The following is a 16110-nucleotide window of genomic DNA, read 5'->3' on the forward strand; positions in this document are numbered from 1 at the left end:
CTGAGCTATTTCAAATCCTAAAAGAAGATGCTGTGAAAGTACAACACTCAATATGCTAGCATATCTGGAAAACTGAGCAGTGGCCACAGGACTGGAAAAGGTCAGTTTTCATTCCAATCCCAAAGAAAGGCAATGCCAAAGAATGCTCAAACTACTGCACAATTGTACTCATCTCACACGCTAGTAAAGTAATGCTCAAAATTCTCCAAGTGAGGCTTCAACAGTTTGTGAATCATGAACTTCCAGATGTTCAAGCTGGTTTTAGAAAAGGCAGAAGAACCAGATATCAAAGTTCTAGCATCTGTTGGATCATTGAAAAAGCAAGAGAATTCCAGAAAAACATCTACTTCTGCTTTATTGACTATGCCAAAGCCTTTGACTTTGTGGATCACAACAAACTGTGGAAAATTCTTCAAGAGATGGGACTACTAGACCACCTGACCTGCCTCTTGAGAAATCTGTATGCAGGTCGGGAAGCAAGAATTATAACTTGACATGGAACAACAGACTGGTTCCAAATAGTGAAAGGAGTACGTCAAGGCTGTATATTGTCACCCTGATTATTTAACTTATATGCAGAGTACATCATGAAAAGTGCTGCACCGGACAAAGCACAAGTTGGAATCAAGATTGTCGGGAAAATTATCAGTAACCTCAAATATGCAGATGACACCACCCTTATGGCAGAAAGTGAAGAAGAACTAAAGAGCCTCTTGATTAAAGTGAAACAGGAGAGTGGAAAATTTGGCTTAAAACTCAACATTCAGAAAACTAATATCATGGCATCTGGTCCCATCTCTTCATGGCAAATAGATGGGGAAACAGTGGAAACAGTGACAGACTTTTTTTGGGGGCTTCAAAATCACTGCAGATGGTGACTGCAGCCATAAAATTAAAAGATGCTTGCAACCTAGACAGTATATTAAAAATCAGAGACATTATTTTGCCAACAAAGGTCCGTCTAATCAAAGCTGTGGTTTTTCCAGTAGTCATGTATGAATGTGAGAGTTGGACTATAAAGAAAGCTGAGCGCTGGAGAATTGATGCTTTTGAACTGTGGTGTTGGAGAAGACTCTTGAGAGTCTGTTGGCCAGCAAGGAGATCCAACCAGTCCATCCTAAAGGAAATCAGTCCTGACTATTCATTGGAAGGACTGATGTTGAAGCTGAAACTCCAATACTTTGGCCACCTGATGTGAAGAACTGACTTATATGAATAGACCCTGATGCTGTGGTCAAAAAGAGTCGGACACAACTGAGCGACTGAACTGAACTTGCAACCCCATGTACTGCAGCACGCCCGGCTTCCCTTTCACCATGTCCCAGAGTTTGCTCAAATTCACGTCCATTGAGTCAACGATGCCACCCATCCAGCCATCTCATCCTCTGTTTTCCCTTCTCCTCTTGCCCTCAGTCTCTCCCAGCATCGGGGTCTTTTCCAAGGAGCCAGCTCTTCACATCAGGTGGCCAAATTATTGGAGCTTCAGCTTCAGAGTCAGTCCTTCCAATGACTATTAAGGATTGATTTCCTTCTGGATTGACTGGTTTCATCTCCTTGCTGTTCAAAGAACTCTCAAGAGTCTTCTCCAGCTCCACAGTTCAAAAGCATTAATTCTTCAGACCTAAGGCTTCTTTGTGGTACACCTTTCACATCTGTACCTTCAGTTCTGTTCAGTTGCTCAGTTGTATCCGGCTCTTTGTGACCCCATGGACTGCAGCACATTAGGCTTCCCTGTCCATCACCAACTCCTGGAGCTTACTCAAACTCATGTCCATTGAGTCTGTGATGCCATCCAACCATCTCATTCTCTGTTGTCCCCTTCTCCTCTTACCTTTAATCTTTCCCAGCATCAAGGTTTTTTCCAATGAGTCAGTTCTTTGCGTTAGGTGGCCAAAATATTGGAATTTCAGCTTCAACATCAGTCCTTCCAATGAATTTTCAGGACTGATTTCCTTTAGGAGTGACTGGTTAGATCTCCTTGAAATCCAAGGGACTCTCATGAGTCTTCTCCAACACCACAGTTCAAAAGCATCAATTCTTCAGTGGGAAAACCATAGCTTTGACTATATGGACCTTTGTCAGCAAAGTGATGTCTCTGCTTTTTAATATACTGTCTTGGTTTGTCACAGCTTTTCATCCAAGGATCGAGCTGCTTGTTGATATTTAGGACTAGAGGGTGTAGTATGGGCCTTGGACTGTAGGACCACATGCTGTCAGTCTACATTATTTCATCCATCTTTTCTTTCATTCAGCATTTACTGAGCAACTTAATGTACCTCCAATTGTCAGACAATTTTTTTTGATAAAGATATAATAGTATACAAGATATTTACAGTTCTAGTTCTCATTTAATTTATTATCTATATGGCTTACCCTATCTGGATTCCTCAAATCATATACTTGCCCTTAAAACTCTCCAGACAAATTCACGAGAAAGTATTCCTCTCTGAACTGTTTATGGGCCCTTTGTCTTTACCATAATTATTTACACTACGTCGGTCAGACTGCCATGTTCAGTTCAGTTCAGTTCAGTCGCTCAGTCATGTCCGACTCTTTGCGACCCCATGAACCGCAGCATGCCAGGCGTCCCTGTCCATCACCAACTCCTGAAGTCCACCCAAACCCATGTCCATTGTATCGGTGATGCCATCCAACCATCTCATCCTTTGTCATCCCCTTCTTCTGCTCGCAATCTTTCCCAGGATCAGGGTCTTTTCAAATGAGGCAGCTCTTCACATCGGTGGCCAAAGTATTGGAGTTTCAGCTTCAACATCAGTCCTTGCAATGAACACAAAGCTGGTGGAGGTCATGGAATTACAGTTGAGCTATTTCAAATCCTGAAAAATGATGTTGTGAAAGTGCTGCACTCAATATGTCAGCAAATTTGGAAAACTCAGCAGTGGCCACAGAACTGGAAAAGGTCAGTTTTCATTCCAATCCCAAAGAAAGGCAATGCCAAAGAATGCTCAAACTACCGCACAATTGCACTCACCTCACACGCTAGTAAAGTAATGCTCAAAATTCTCCAAGGCATGCTTCAGCAATACGTGAACCATGAACTTCCAGATGTTCAAGCTGGTTTTAGAAAAGGCAGAGGAACCAGAGATCAAATTTCCAACATCCATTGGATCATTGGAAAAGCAAGAGAGTTCCAGAAAAACATCTATTTCTGCTTTATTGACTATGCCAACGCCTTTGACTGTGTGGATCACAACAAACTGTGGAAAATTCTGAAAGTGATGAGAATACCAGACCACCTGACTTGCCTCTTGAGAAACCTATATGCAGGTCAGGAAGCAAGAGTTAGAACTGGACATGGAACAACAGACTGGTTCCAAATAGGAAAAGGAGTACGTCAAGGCTATATGTTGTCACCCTGCTTATTTAACTTATATGCAGATTGCCACAGAGAAGGCAATGGCAACCCACCCCAGTACTCTTGCCTGGAAAATCCCATGGATGGAAGAGCCTGGTAGGCTGCAGTCCATGGGGTCGCTAAGAGTTGGACACGACTGAGTGTCTTCACTTTCACTTTTCACTTTCATGCATTGGAGAAGGAAATGGCAATCCACTCCAGTGTTCTTGCCTGGAGAATCCCAGGGATGGGGGAGCCTGGTGGGCTGCCGTCTGTGGGGTCGCACAGAGTCGGACACGACTGAAGCACCTTAGTAGCAGCAGCAGACTGCCATGACAAATACCATATCCTGGGTGGCTCAAATAGAATAAATTTATTTCTCACAGTTATGGAACCTGAGGAATCCAAGATCAGTATGCCATCATGGTTGGTTCTGGTGCTGGCTCTTTCTGGCTTACAGACAATTGTCTTCTCACTGTGTGCTCAGAGAGCAAAGAAAGAGAATGGGTTGGGGGGAAAGAGAGAGAGCAGCTCTGTGGTTTATCTTCCTATAAGGAACTAATTCTATCAAGAACTTTTCACTCTCATAATCTCATCTAAGCCTAATTTTCTCTCAAATGCCCCATATCAAATATCATCACATTGGGAGTTGGGGCTTCAACATATGAATTTTGGGGAGATATACTTCAGGCAATAGCAGGTATAAAGTGAAATATTTAATCTCCAATATGGGCATACAAAGCTTTTCTGTACACAATACAAAGAATTATTGTAAAACAAAATTTCACTCGAACATTTTCAGGTTAACCCACATAGGTCAAGTTGTCATGAAACTTTAAAGTCTTGTCATTAACTCTCATTGCTGCTCTAGCTTTATGTGAACAAATGGAATGCTTTCCCCCAAGAATGTTAAGCCCTCGTTGAACACCAGAGTAATTCTTTCTCCATGGTATCCTTCACAACACATAACACAGTGCAGACACCTGTTTCTAGAAAATGCAGCAAGGAGGAGGGGAGAAAGCCTTGCAAGGTCCTTTATCAGTGGGTCTCACTGTGCTGGTAGAGTCTAGCACTGTTCATCTTCTTACCATTCGTTACTATGATTTAATTTTTCTGAAGAATTAATGCCAACATTTTTAAGAATCCCAAAGTTCAAAAATACCACCAAGATAGAGCACACTCTTACTTCAAAAACATAATAAACAGAAGATAAGCAAACTAAATTTTAAACAATTTGATAGTTAGATCCACACAATATCTAATACTAATCACTTTAAATACACATTTCAAACATGTGCCGTGGCAAAATGACTAAATTCTTCATATTCTGAAGCTTCAAAAGTGATTCTGTAATGGTCAAGGTTAAATGAGTGTAAGACTGCCACTACCTATTAAGTTGTCTTAACTAATGGCTGTGAAATGCTTAGTTCCCTTTTCTGAGTTTCCATGATTACTGGTAAAAACTATTTGTAATGTGGCACCACTTAGATCAGTCTCTTAACGTGAGGGAGGATCTTCCGCTATATTCTCTAATGATGATTTAGCCTCCAGTTTGAAACTTCCTACTTCATAAAGTACTGCACTCCTTTGTTGGATGTTCCTATACTTAGAAAACTGTTTATCTTATTGAGACAAAATTTGCTTACCTCACATCTTTGCCCTTTCATCTTAGTTCAGCCACACATATGATCATTTATATTCAGTGATAAAGCTTTTATTTCCAAACCAAGAGAAGTCTTTTAAAAGTCTTTAAAAACTTTATAAGCACACATTATAAACAAATGTAAAAGAGGAATATAGTGGAATATATTAGGCATAATCTCACTCTTCAAATGTAATTATTTTTAACTTTTCAGTATATGTTCTTGCAAGTTTAAGAAGTAATTTGGCCTTTAGAAATGTTATTATACTATAATACTCTTCTATGGTACCCCTCCCACATATACACATCAGTACAGTATCATGATTTGGGGAATGAGTACATTTTCTTCTAAATGTGGTTGTCAAATGTTTCATTGTATGGTTGTATCATAATTATCTGAAATAACTCACACAGGGCTTATTAAATGATAAAAAATATTTTATGAAATGCTATTCTATTTTGGGTATCTTATATTTCAATGACATTTGTTTAATTTTTGTTTTAGGATAAAATTCTAGAATTGGAATTACTGATCTAAAATAATCCTTTTCTTAATCATTTTTCAGTTGTTAGGGCATGTCACCTAAAGTGAAAGTGAAGTCACTCAGTTGTGTCCGGCTCTTTACGACCCCATGGACTATAGCCCACCAGGCTTCTCTGTCCATGGGATTTTCCAGGCAAGAATACTGGAGTGGGTTGCCATTTCCTTCTCCAGAGGATCTTCCTGACTCAGGGATCGAACCCGGGTCTCCTGCATCGCAGGCAGCTGCTTTACCCTCGTGTTGTATTACCTCTAAATGAGGTAAATGATTATTTTGTGCAGTTATCTAAGTCTGTAAAAAATGAACTAAAGGGATCCAAGTAAAAATATCTGGCAGAATTCTAGATATGAATATCTGGTTTGACTCGTTGAACATCTGAGAGCATCCACCAAGTGTGTATATATCAAATAGTGTGTTTAACTGTTATTTATATTCTTTCAAGGAGACTATTATTTTATGAAGAGTTTCTATTAGATTCGACAACTAATAATTTCTGTAGTGGATTTTTTTCCTATGTTCTAAAATTATTACAACAGCAACATATTTTGAAATGCTAATACAAGAATACATAGTTCATTTCCCTACTTGACTCTTCTTCATTCCCTGTTGAGTTCATTTCAAAATCATGTGGTTGCACAATATCGGGTGACGAAGAAAGAGAAGGATAACTTTTCATTTTTACAGTATAATTCATGCTGACTCCTAAAGATCATATCTAATTTTTCTCTTTCCCTCCTTGAACTTCCCTAGTTCCTTCCTTCTTTCCTCTCTTCCTCTTTCTTTTCTCCGTTCCTCTTATCCTTCTCTCCTCCTTTCCTTCATTCCAGGGACTTGGAAGCTATCATCTTAATAATTAGCTGTGGAAATTTGAGAACTGTTTTTGAAATGTACTAGGTGAAATAAGTCCATGTTTTATTATTAGAATTAGCTGATAATTGTGTGTATTCATTTGCATTCTTGACTTGTATTTGTTTACTTGTTTTGATTCATGTTTAATAAAACATTGAATATCCATACTCTTTCATAGGAGTAGAACCAAAATCACAGACTATCAACTTGAAAGATGTTATACAGCATCTCATCAAATATTTGAATTTTTATTTACTATGGAGCCCAGGATTGGACTATGGTTTGAGTAATGTCACAGGTCAGCCAGTGGTAGAGCCTGGACCAGATTCCAGGTCATTTTGATGTGGAGCTTAATGCTCTGTCTCCCCCCTCCCTCCCCCCACCTTAATTTTTTTCTTAATTACTCTTGGTTAAGTCAAAGACTGTTGATCTTTTATTTCATCTTCTAAGGAGTCTTTCTATTTCCTTTCTTTCTTTTAATTTCTCCTTTTCTCTTTACTTCACTGCAAAAACTTAGAAGGATCCAAAGAAGGCCTCAGATCCTTCCATAACAAAACCTGTCTTAATTCTGTTCCCTTAAAATTATACACACACTACTGTGTATAATAACCAAGAAGCCCTTGTGCCCTTGTTTGCATGCTTAATTGTGTCCAACTCTGCAACTACGTGGACTGTACCCTGCCAGGTTCCTCTGTCCATGGGATTTCCCAGGCAAGAATATTGGAGTGAGTTGCCATTTCCTTCTCCAGGGGATCTTCCCAACCAGGGATCAAACCCAGGTTGCCTGCATTGCAGGTGGATTCTTTACCATCTGAGCTACCAAGGAAGCCCCAACCAAGAAGAACTAATTTGTGTCCTAGGAATGTACATCCTCTCCAAAGCATTTTCTCAGTGCTCATTGCATGTCAGACACTGTACTAAGTTACATCTTCATGCACTGTATCCTTTAATGCAATTTTTATAATAAACCTTTTAAAGAGATGGTGCATGTGTGTATGCTAAGTCACTTCAGTCATGTCCGACTCTTTGTGACCCTATGGGCTGTAGCCTGTCAGGCACCTCTGCCCATGGGATTCTCCAGGCAAGAATACTGGAGTGGGTTGTCATCCCCTCCTCCAGGGGCTCTTCCTGACCCAGGGATCGAACATGTATGTCTTATGTTTCTGGCATTGGCACGTGAGTTCTTTACCACTAGCACCACCTGGGAAGCCCTAAAAAGATGGTATTATACCTATTTTATAAATGTGGAAAACTGAATCTCAGAGAGGAAACGACATTTAAATTTTACAGATAACGCATAATGGACCTAAAATCTGTGGAGCAACCTGTCAGGCTCAGTCAGCTTGATTTCTTCTCTCTGGAGTTTGGTGTGTGTGTGTGTGTGTGTGTATGTAGATGTGTGTGTTTATGCATGTATGCCTGAATATGTTTGTGAATACATGTGTCTGAGTTCACATGTATGTAATGTTTATGTCTAGAATGCTTTCATGTGTGCATCCATACACACACCTAAATAACATTAGGATGAGGGAAAGGTGATCTTGTCATTTCAAGGGATATGGCTACTGATGAAAAAGAAAGTGCCTTTAAATAGTCTGAGCACCTCTCAACACAAGTAGAGTAATGCCCATTTTCAGTCTTTTCCAGAGGAGAAATGGCCTCTCATTTCATTTTTTATAGGAACATCTATCCCTAGCCTGCAGTTTATGAGAAACGTTCTGTCAGTCGGCAGCAGCATGGGCTCACTGTAATTAATCTCTTTCTTACCCTACACTTCTGAGAATGAGAAATGAAAGGGCATTAAAGGTAGTGTAGTTACAACCCAAGAAGGGACCACATAAAATATTACCTTTTAACTCAACACATTACTCCCTTCATGAGTCCTCATCGTGAGTTCCCATCTCAGCAGAGCAGGCAGGGTGGGTTGCTGGCTGAGACTCACTCTTCATGGTTAGTAGGAGTATTAGCTAAAACTTTGTGCAAAGTTAAGATTTTGTTCCAAATGTTTATCTTTACCCCATATATGTTACAGGTAAGATGAATAAAGGCAAAGAAAAGAGTTAGATTATTGGTGGAATTTAAAGGCATCAGAGAGTTATTGCCATGCAATAACTTATAGTAACGTTAAGTCACTTAACCTTTCTGGACTCAGTTCCCCCATTTGTGGCATAAGCATCATGACACATGCCTCCTGAGTTTGGGGGAAGTGAATAAGTTAGATATATATGCTGCTTAACATAGTACTCGGAGAAGGCAATGGCACCCCACTCCAGTATTCTTGCCTGGAAACTCCCATGAACGGAGGAGCCTGGTAGGCTGCAGTCCATGGGGTCGCTAAGAGTCGGCATGACTGAGCAACTTCACTTTCACTTTTCACTCTCATGCATTGGAGAAGGAAATGGCAACCCACTCCAGTGTTCTTGCCTGGAGAATCCCAGGGACAGGGGAGCCTGGTGGGCTGCCGTCTATGGGGTCGCACAGAGTCGGACACGACTGAAGCGACTTAGCAGCAGCAGCAGCAGTAACATAGTACTTGTCACATAGGTGAGGTAGGGACATTAAATCCTTATTAATTATGAGGGATCAGTCCCATGAAGGGTGACATGAGATCAAATCACAGAGACAACTAGTCTCATCTGGAGCAACAAAGATAAATTCCCAGAATAAGGACCATTTAAGTTGAGATGTGATGGGTAAGTAGTGGGTTGGCAAGGTGATGGATCTCAGAGTAAGCACTGGGAAATTTTGACGGTTTGCAGATTCCACAAACAGAAAGATTTTAAGTTTAACTTTACAATAAATGTATAAGTTTCACTGTATCAAACATGAAATAAGAAAAATATTAATAAAACCAATCACAAGGGTTCTTTTCATAACTATTTGCGGTGGTTCCCTAGTGAGAAACTGAGGTCCTTAGTCCCACAGCCTGGGAGGAACTCGATGCTCACAAAGACCATGCAAGTGAGATTGGAAGGGGACCTGCCCCCCGTGAAACTTGAGGTGACTGTAGCCCCAGCCTGAAGCTGGATTGAAGACCTAGGAAAGGTCTTGAACCAAAGGATCCCCAATAAACCACATCCATATTCTTGTTCCATAGAAACTTTGGGAAAATTACTCACTGCTCTTTTATGTTGCTGGCTAGAGGGGATATTTGTTATGTAGTAGTAGATACTTAATATACTATTCATTGCTGGGATCAAATGAACTTATTTACAAAACAGAAAGAGATTCAAAGACTTAGAGAACAAGCTTCTGGCCAGACTCATTTTTAAATGTCTTCTCTTGAAGTTTTTGTACAAAGCCCTGTAAAAGAGGGTCATGAAATTTCACCTCATAATTTTTCTTAGCAAAGATGGATATAAAAAACAAAATTAACCATACAACTTGAGACTTTGGGGAATTTTCACATTCATAGATATCTGAATGGATTGATTGCCAAGGAAGCATCCAGTTATTCAGAAATAATGCCTTAACAGTGGTAGTGGCTCATGTTCAAACAAGGACCTCGAGGATTCTCATACATGTGATATGCTACATTTTAAGCTAAAGAAAATTAGCAGGAGATCAGAAGCTACCTCCAGGAGGAGAGCAGAAGATGCTGCCATATTAATCTCAACACAGCCTTTTCTACCACTGTGGCTCCAGAAAGCATCTTTGGATACCACACACTATTCCCAGTGAGTCTGTTTCCCTGACTTCCTTTTGTTCTCGGGTTCCAAAAGAACACAGAGGAGACTTGTAATCTCCTGGAAGCCTGTTGCAACTTTTATGTTAATAACTAATGAGACCCTCATTCCCTTGGGGATTTCTGATTCTTCTTATGCCCTCTGCCTCCCAATTTTCTAAGGGGAAAACATTACTGCCCTTAGGGTCTACAGGTTTTCTTTAAACAACAACACAAAGATTTATTTGCAACAAATAGCCTGGTCCCCATCATTTCACTACTTCATAGGAGTAGAAAAGAGTGGCGTGTGGGGGGTGGAAGTGAGTAGAGAGTATAGATTTAAATAAATGAGCTGATCATTGTTAAGGATGAGTTAACATACACAGAAGTTCATGATTACTCTCTTCTTTTCTGAATAACTTTGAAGTATCCCATAATTAAAATTTTACAAAGAAAACAAAACTCTTGGTATGTAGGCTTTAATGGACTGTGGGAGAAGCAGGAAATTTGCATAGGCTTGATTTTTTCTCTCAGCATACATTTCGTATGCTTTTGTGTAGAAATAGCCTATCCTCATTGCCTTCATTTCTCCCAGGACATGCTGCTGGGTATGTATTTTTAAAAGCAGCTCTAAGAATATGCTTAGCGGTAATATTTTCCCCTTAGAGAATACTTCCTATTAGAGTCAACAGTGGATGTGCACTGTGGATTATTTTTTTTCCATTTCCAGGTATGCATATGTGTGTGTGTGCATGCATGCATGTGCGTATGTGTAAACACACACACATAGTTTATTCTTTTGGTAACTTTTCTTTTCTAATAGCATGATCTGAGCTGAGTCCATAGGAACTAAGTTAACATGACTTTGCCTAGATCTTCTGCTTGTTAAGCATTGCCTTACTGAAACCTCACAATAATGCTCTGAAGACAGTACTATTGTTAACTCCATTTTATAAATGTAGGAACTGGTGTGGTGAAATAAAGTCACTTGTCCATGATTTGAAAGTTGATCTATCAAACAAGTGATTAGTACACTTTAACAAATAATTGTGCCATTTCCTCAAAAGGGATGAGTTTTCCTAAAATAAGTTTGTTATTTGTTTTCCATGCATAAGGAAGCAGGATGTGCTCTCCTTTTTTAACTCTTTTCTGAAATAGGAAAGTGAATGCTTGAGGGCATGACAGTGATCGGTTCAGGTTGGCTCAGGACATCCATCTGAAATGATGGGGAATAAATATAGGGAAAAACAGTTTATTTCAGTTCCAATCAGATTAAGAGCAAGTGGATCAATGTTTACCAAAGGAAACTTGCCTAGAATGGCACTTATTTCCTAAGTCCCATAGGTATTACAAACTGAAACAGGGAATGAAAAGCTATTAAAATAAATGATCCTATAGTGTTCTTTAAACAACTATCAGCACTTTGGCAAAAAGGAAACTTATACCCTCCCTTTCTTTTATATTCCCAGAGTTTAAATTCTTGTGTCTATTTTGATAGGTCAGCACTAAATTTGGATAATGCCTGCTAAGTCCTAGACATTACTACTTAAAAGAGAGTAGAAGTTAAAAAGAAAAAGAATTTTCACTGTATGTTAAGCTTATAGGTAGCCTGCTATTGGTCCTAAAGGCAGTTGAACATGTGGCTCTTGAAAAATTTGGGTCAAGTATTACATTTTAATTTTATGTGCTGGATAGAAATGATTAAGTGAGATTTCCAGAACTCTTCTTTCCCATTTCCCCATGAACTTTAAAGGAGATATTGCACTTCTCAATCTTTTTTCTTTCTCATGCTTCATGGAAGTATCTGTACAAAGGGCAAGGGGAGGAGGGCAGTAGTAAAGTAGAAAAAAAAAAGGTGTTTTCTTTTTCCAAAATTATTTGTCATTGGTACATAGAGTTACAATTGCTATTTAGTTTTATAGGGATGGGGGCTTTTTAAATGTGTTTTAAGAAGACAAAGCAAATGTTACTGTAGTGTTTTAAAAGTATGTGAATACACTCTTGCATGTGTATCACATTTTCTTTGTCCATTCATCTGTTGATGGATGGATGTTTAGTTTGTTTCCAGGTCTTGACATTTGTGAATAGTGCTGCAGTGAATACTGTGTTGCTTAGTATTTCTTTAAGACCATGATTTCAATTCTTCTGGATAAATACCCAGAAGTGGATTGATCGATCATACGGTAATTCTATTTCTAATTTTTTAAAAACCTCTATATTGTTTCCCATAGTGGCTGTACCAATTTGTGTTTTCACCAACAGTGTATAAGTGTTCCGATTTCTCCACATCTTCACCAGCACTTACTAGGTTTTGATTTGCATTTTTTTGGAAATGAGTTACTAATCCATAGGCATAAAGTTTCATTTATACAAGATTACTAAGTTCTAGAGATCTGCTGTATAACATTGTACCTATAGCTAACAGTATTGTATCATACAGATGAAAATTGATTAAGAGGGTTGATCTCATGATAAATGTTCTCAACACAGTAAAAAAAAAAAAAAAAAGAAAAGAAAAAAAGTACATGAAGAGATCTAAATCATTTTGTAATTACTTTTATATGTCTGGAGTATGCATCTTTAGTTAAGGGTTGCATTAAAGTGTTCCAGGACTGAACCACATGTGTCACAGCTTTTACAATACATCCAGTCTGTAGAAAGAGATAAGCTACGTTTTTGCTCTGCATTCTTTCTTTCTCTGCTTACTTTTGCTGGCAGTGGGAAAGGTTGATTTAAATGCTTGCCTGGTGCAAAGAAAAGTCCTGAATATACTAAAAGTAAAATTTGGTAAATTAAATAAATGTAAAAAGGGACTAACAATTTTGAAGAACTGGCTTCAGTTTTCAAAGTTCTGCTTGTGTTTCCTGCAATTAAGTTCCCAGATTAAGGTCTTCTTTCATCCTCTCAATTTTTTCTCTCTCTAAGGGGGCTCAAAGCAGATTATTTCTTCAAATATCTTGTCTGATTTACTCTCAGATAGGCTCATTCACAACCACCAGGACTTACTCAAGAAGTATTCAGTATATCTGCAGATTTTCTGACATTCAAGCTTTTGTTTTTGACTAAGCTCTAAGTGGTTGTGGAAGAGTTCAGCAGAAGTGGTTGTGGCCCATGAAGGAGGCAGGCACTGCACTTCAGCAATATTGGTTGAGAACAGAAAGTGCTGCTTTCTAACACATCACTTCTATTAATTTACATCAACACACATGTGTAGCTTTCATACCAGACTGAATGTTATTCTTATCATGAATTTCCCACTCATATATGCTTTTAAGAATGTGGTTGGCTTAAGAATTCACGTGTTGACTGCTAAGCGGAAGCCATTTACCCAAATGTGATCACAGTGTAGTATAGAACCAGATATAACGGTCAGGAATTGGAAAGGCTGTTTACAAAATTAAAAAAAAAAAAAATCGTTTCCCAGAATTTTAACTGACGTGAAACCTCTTGTTTAGGGACTTCTCTCTAAATAATTATTGGTAATAATAATAATAATAATATAATCATATAATATAATAATTATTGTTGGAGAAGACTCTTGAGAGTCCCTTGGACTGCAAGGAGATCCAATCAATCCATCCTAAAGGAGATCAGTCCTGGGTGTTCATTGGAAGGGCTGATGTTGAAGCTGAAACTACAATACTTTGGCCACCTCATGTGAAGAGTTGACTCATTGGAAAAGACCCTAATGCTGTGTAGGATTGGAGGCAGGAGGAGAAGGGGACGACAGAGGATGAGATGGTTGGATGGCATCACTGACTCGATAGACATGGGTTTGGGTAGACTCCGGGAGTTGGTGATGGACAGAGAGGCCTGGCGTGCTGCGATTCATGGGGTCGCAAAGAGTCGGACATGACTGAGCGACTGAACTGACTGATATTATTCTCTATTATCTTGCAAAATTTGCTATACACCTAAATGAGCTGAAACAGAATACCCTCACATACTATGCATACATTTCTGTGTGTATGTATGTGTGTGAGTGTGTTTGTGTCTGTGTGTATATCCAGATAGGTTGATTTGAAATCTATCAAGTGTATGTCAGTGTGGGAATTGTTAGTGCTACTAGAAGACCCAACTTTAAATCATTATAATCACACTGTATATTGTGAGCCTCCCTTTGTAAGAGAATTTCTATTTGCTAAAGCTCAATTTCTATAAGTAGCTTTCTTAAGAATATAGCTAGACTGTGAAATGCATTAGGCATATTACAATGCATCAAGCAGAAATTTGGTTGAAATAGTACACAGATCATCTCTAAGCCTTAAGCTGCCTTGGTGTTGTTAAAAAAAAGTCATCTTTTTTCTCAAGACAAGACAGTTCTCTTTGGCAGAACAAACTGATTTGTTAAAGAAAAATAGACATCATGCTGCCGGCTGTGTGAATTATTCTTAATAAATATACAAATACCTGATGTTGGTGATGTGCTGGTACCTTTTAGATTGCTAATGTTCTGCAATGCACAGCTTGTAGAGTGTATACAATCATTCAGTGATTTGATGAGTGGTTGTGGAGAGCTCATGAGAAGGCCTTTCTGTTTCTACTCTCTTTAGTCCTACCACTTGAGAGTTGGGAGTCATTGAAAATTTGAGGTTGCATGGGTGACGTTCAGATATCATCACCAGGTTGAGGTAGAGTTCCTGGAGGTTATAGTAGCCTCTACAGAATGTACTGGAGTATTGCTACAAATATAAAACATTTCAGGCTACATCAGATATCATCTTATATTGGATCCAGATTTAGCAAGTTCAGTCAAGCTTTAAGGATTAAATACTTGTGAAAGAAAGGTTTAAACCTGAGAAAAATAAGCCAATAATTTAATTTCCTTATGACAGTTGGGTTAAAGTGCTACTTTTTAGGGCTTCTTAGGTGGCACTAGTGGTAAAGAACTCCCCAAATCGGGAAAGGAATATGTAAAGGCCATATACTGTCACCTTACTTATTTTAACTTATACGAAGAGTATATCATGTGAAATGCCAGGCTGGATAAAGCACAAGCTGGAATTAGGATTGCTGGGAGAAATATCAATAACCTCAGCTATGCAGATGACACCACCCTAATGGCAGAAAGCAAAGAAGAACTGAAGAGCCTTTTGATGAAAGTGAAAGAGAAGAGTAAAAATGTTGGCTTAAAACTCAACATTCAGAGACTAAGATCATGGCATCTGGTCCCATCACTTCATGGCAAATAGATAGGGAAACAATGGAAACAGTGACAGACTTTATTTTGTGGGGCTCCAAAATCACTATAAATGGTGACTGCAGCCATGAAATTAAAAGACACTTGCTCCTTGGAAGAAAAGCTATGACCAAACTAGATTAAACTATATTAAAAAGCAGAGACATCACTTTGCCAACAAAGGTCCATGTAGTCAGAGCTATAATTTTTCCAGTAGTCATGTGTGGATGTGAGAGTTGGACTATAAAGAAAGCTGAGTGCAAAAGAATTAATGTTTTTGAACTGTGGTGTTGGAGAAGACTCTTGAGAGTCCCTTGGATTTCAAGGCGATCCAACTAGTCCACCCTAAAGGAAATCAGTCCTGAATATTCATTGGAAGGACTGATGCTAAAGCTGAGGCTTCCATACTTTGGCCACTTGATGCGAAGAACTGACTCATTGGAGAAGAGCCTGATGGGAAAGATTGAAGGCGGGAGAAGAAGGGGACGACAGAGATTGAGATGGTTGGATGGCATCACGGACTGGATGGACATAAGTTTGAGTAAGCTCTGGGAGTTGGTGATGGACAGGGAGGCCTGGTGTGCGTCCATGGGGTCACAAAGAGTCAGACACGACTGAGCGACTGAACTGAACAATACAGGAGAGGAGATGCAAGTGATGCAATTCTGATCTCTGGGTCGGGAAGATTCCTAGAAGTAGGAAACGGCAACCCAGTCCAGTATTCTTGCCTGGAAAATTCCATGGGCAGAGAATCCTGGTGGGCTACAGTCCATAGGGCTGCAAACAGTCAGACATGACTGAGAAACTAAGCATACACAGCCCCTTTTTAAATGCTATCAGCAGAATATCTGTCAAGTTTCCACAGAATGGAGGTTGATA

The 16110-nt window shown here is 39.2% G+C and overlaps 1 protein-coding gene and 1 long non-coding RNA gene across 10 annotated transcripts in view; both read left to right on the plus strand.

Annotated features, from left to right (window-relative positions):
• Window positions 1-16110, plus strand: part of LOC145539473 (uncharacterized) — a 131106-nt gene that overhangs the window by 45794 nt on the left and 69202 nt on the right. The window contains exon 5 of one of the 8 annotated variants that reach the window (XM_081573549.1): window positions 5564-7365. The exons of the other annotated variants lie outside the window; for them this stretch is intronic. The gene's annotated coding sequence lies outside the window, so the exon portion shown is untranslated. Of the gene's footprint in view, window positions 1-5563; window positions 7366-16110 lie in introns of those variants that run through there. 8 annotated transcript variants of the gene reach the window in all.
• The window catches only part of LOC145539474 (uncharacterized), a 473974-nt gene that overhangs the window by 17252 nt on the left and 440612 nt on the right, over window positions 1-16110 (plus strand). The gene's annotated exons all lie outside the window — the stretch shown is intronic.

This window comes from Giraffa tippelskirchi, chromosome 2, assembly GCF_054371585.1.
Source record: "Giraffa tippelskirchi isolate mGirTip1 chromosome 2, T2T-mGirTip1v1.2.pri, whole genome shotgun sequence".
Lineage (NCBI taxonomy): Eukaryota > Metazoa > Chordata > Mammalia > Artiodactyla > Giraffidae > Giraffa > Giraffa tippelskirchi.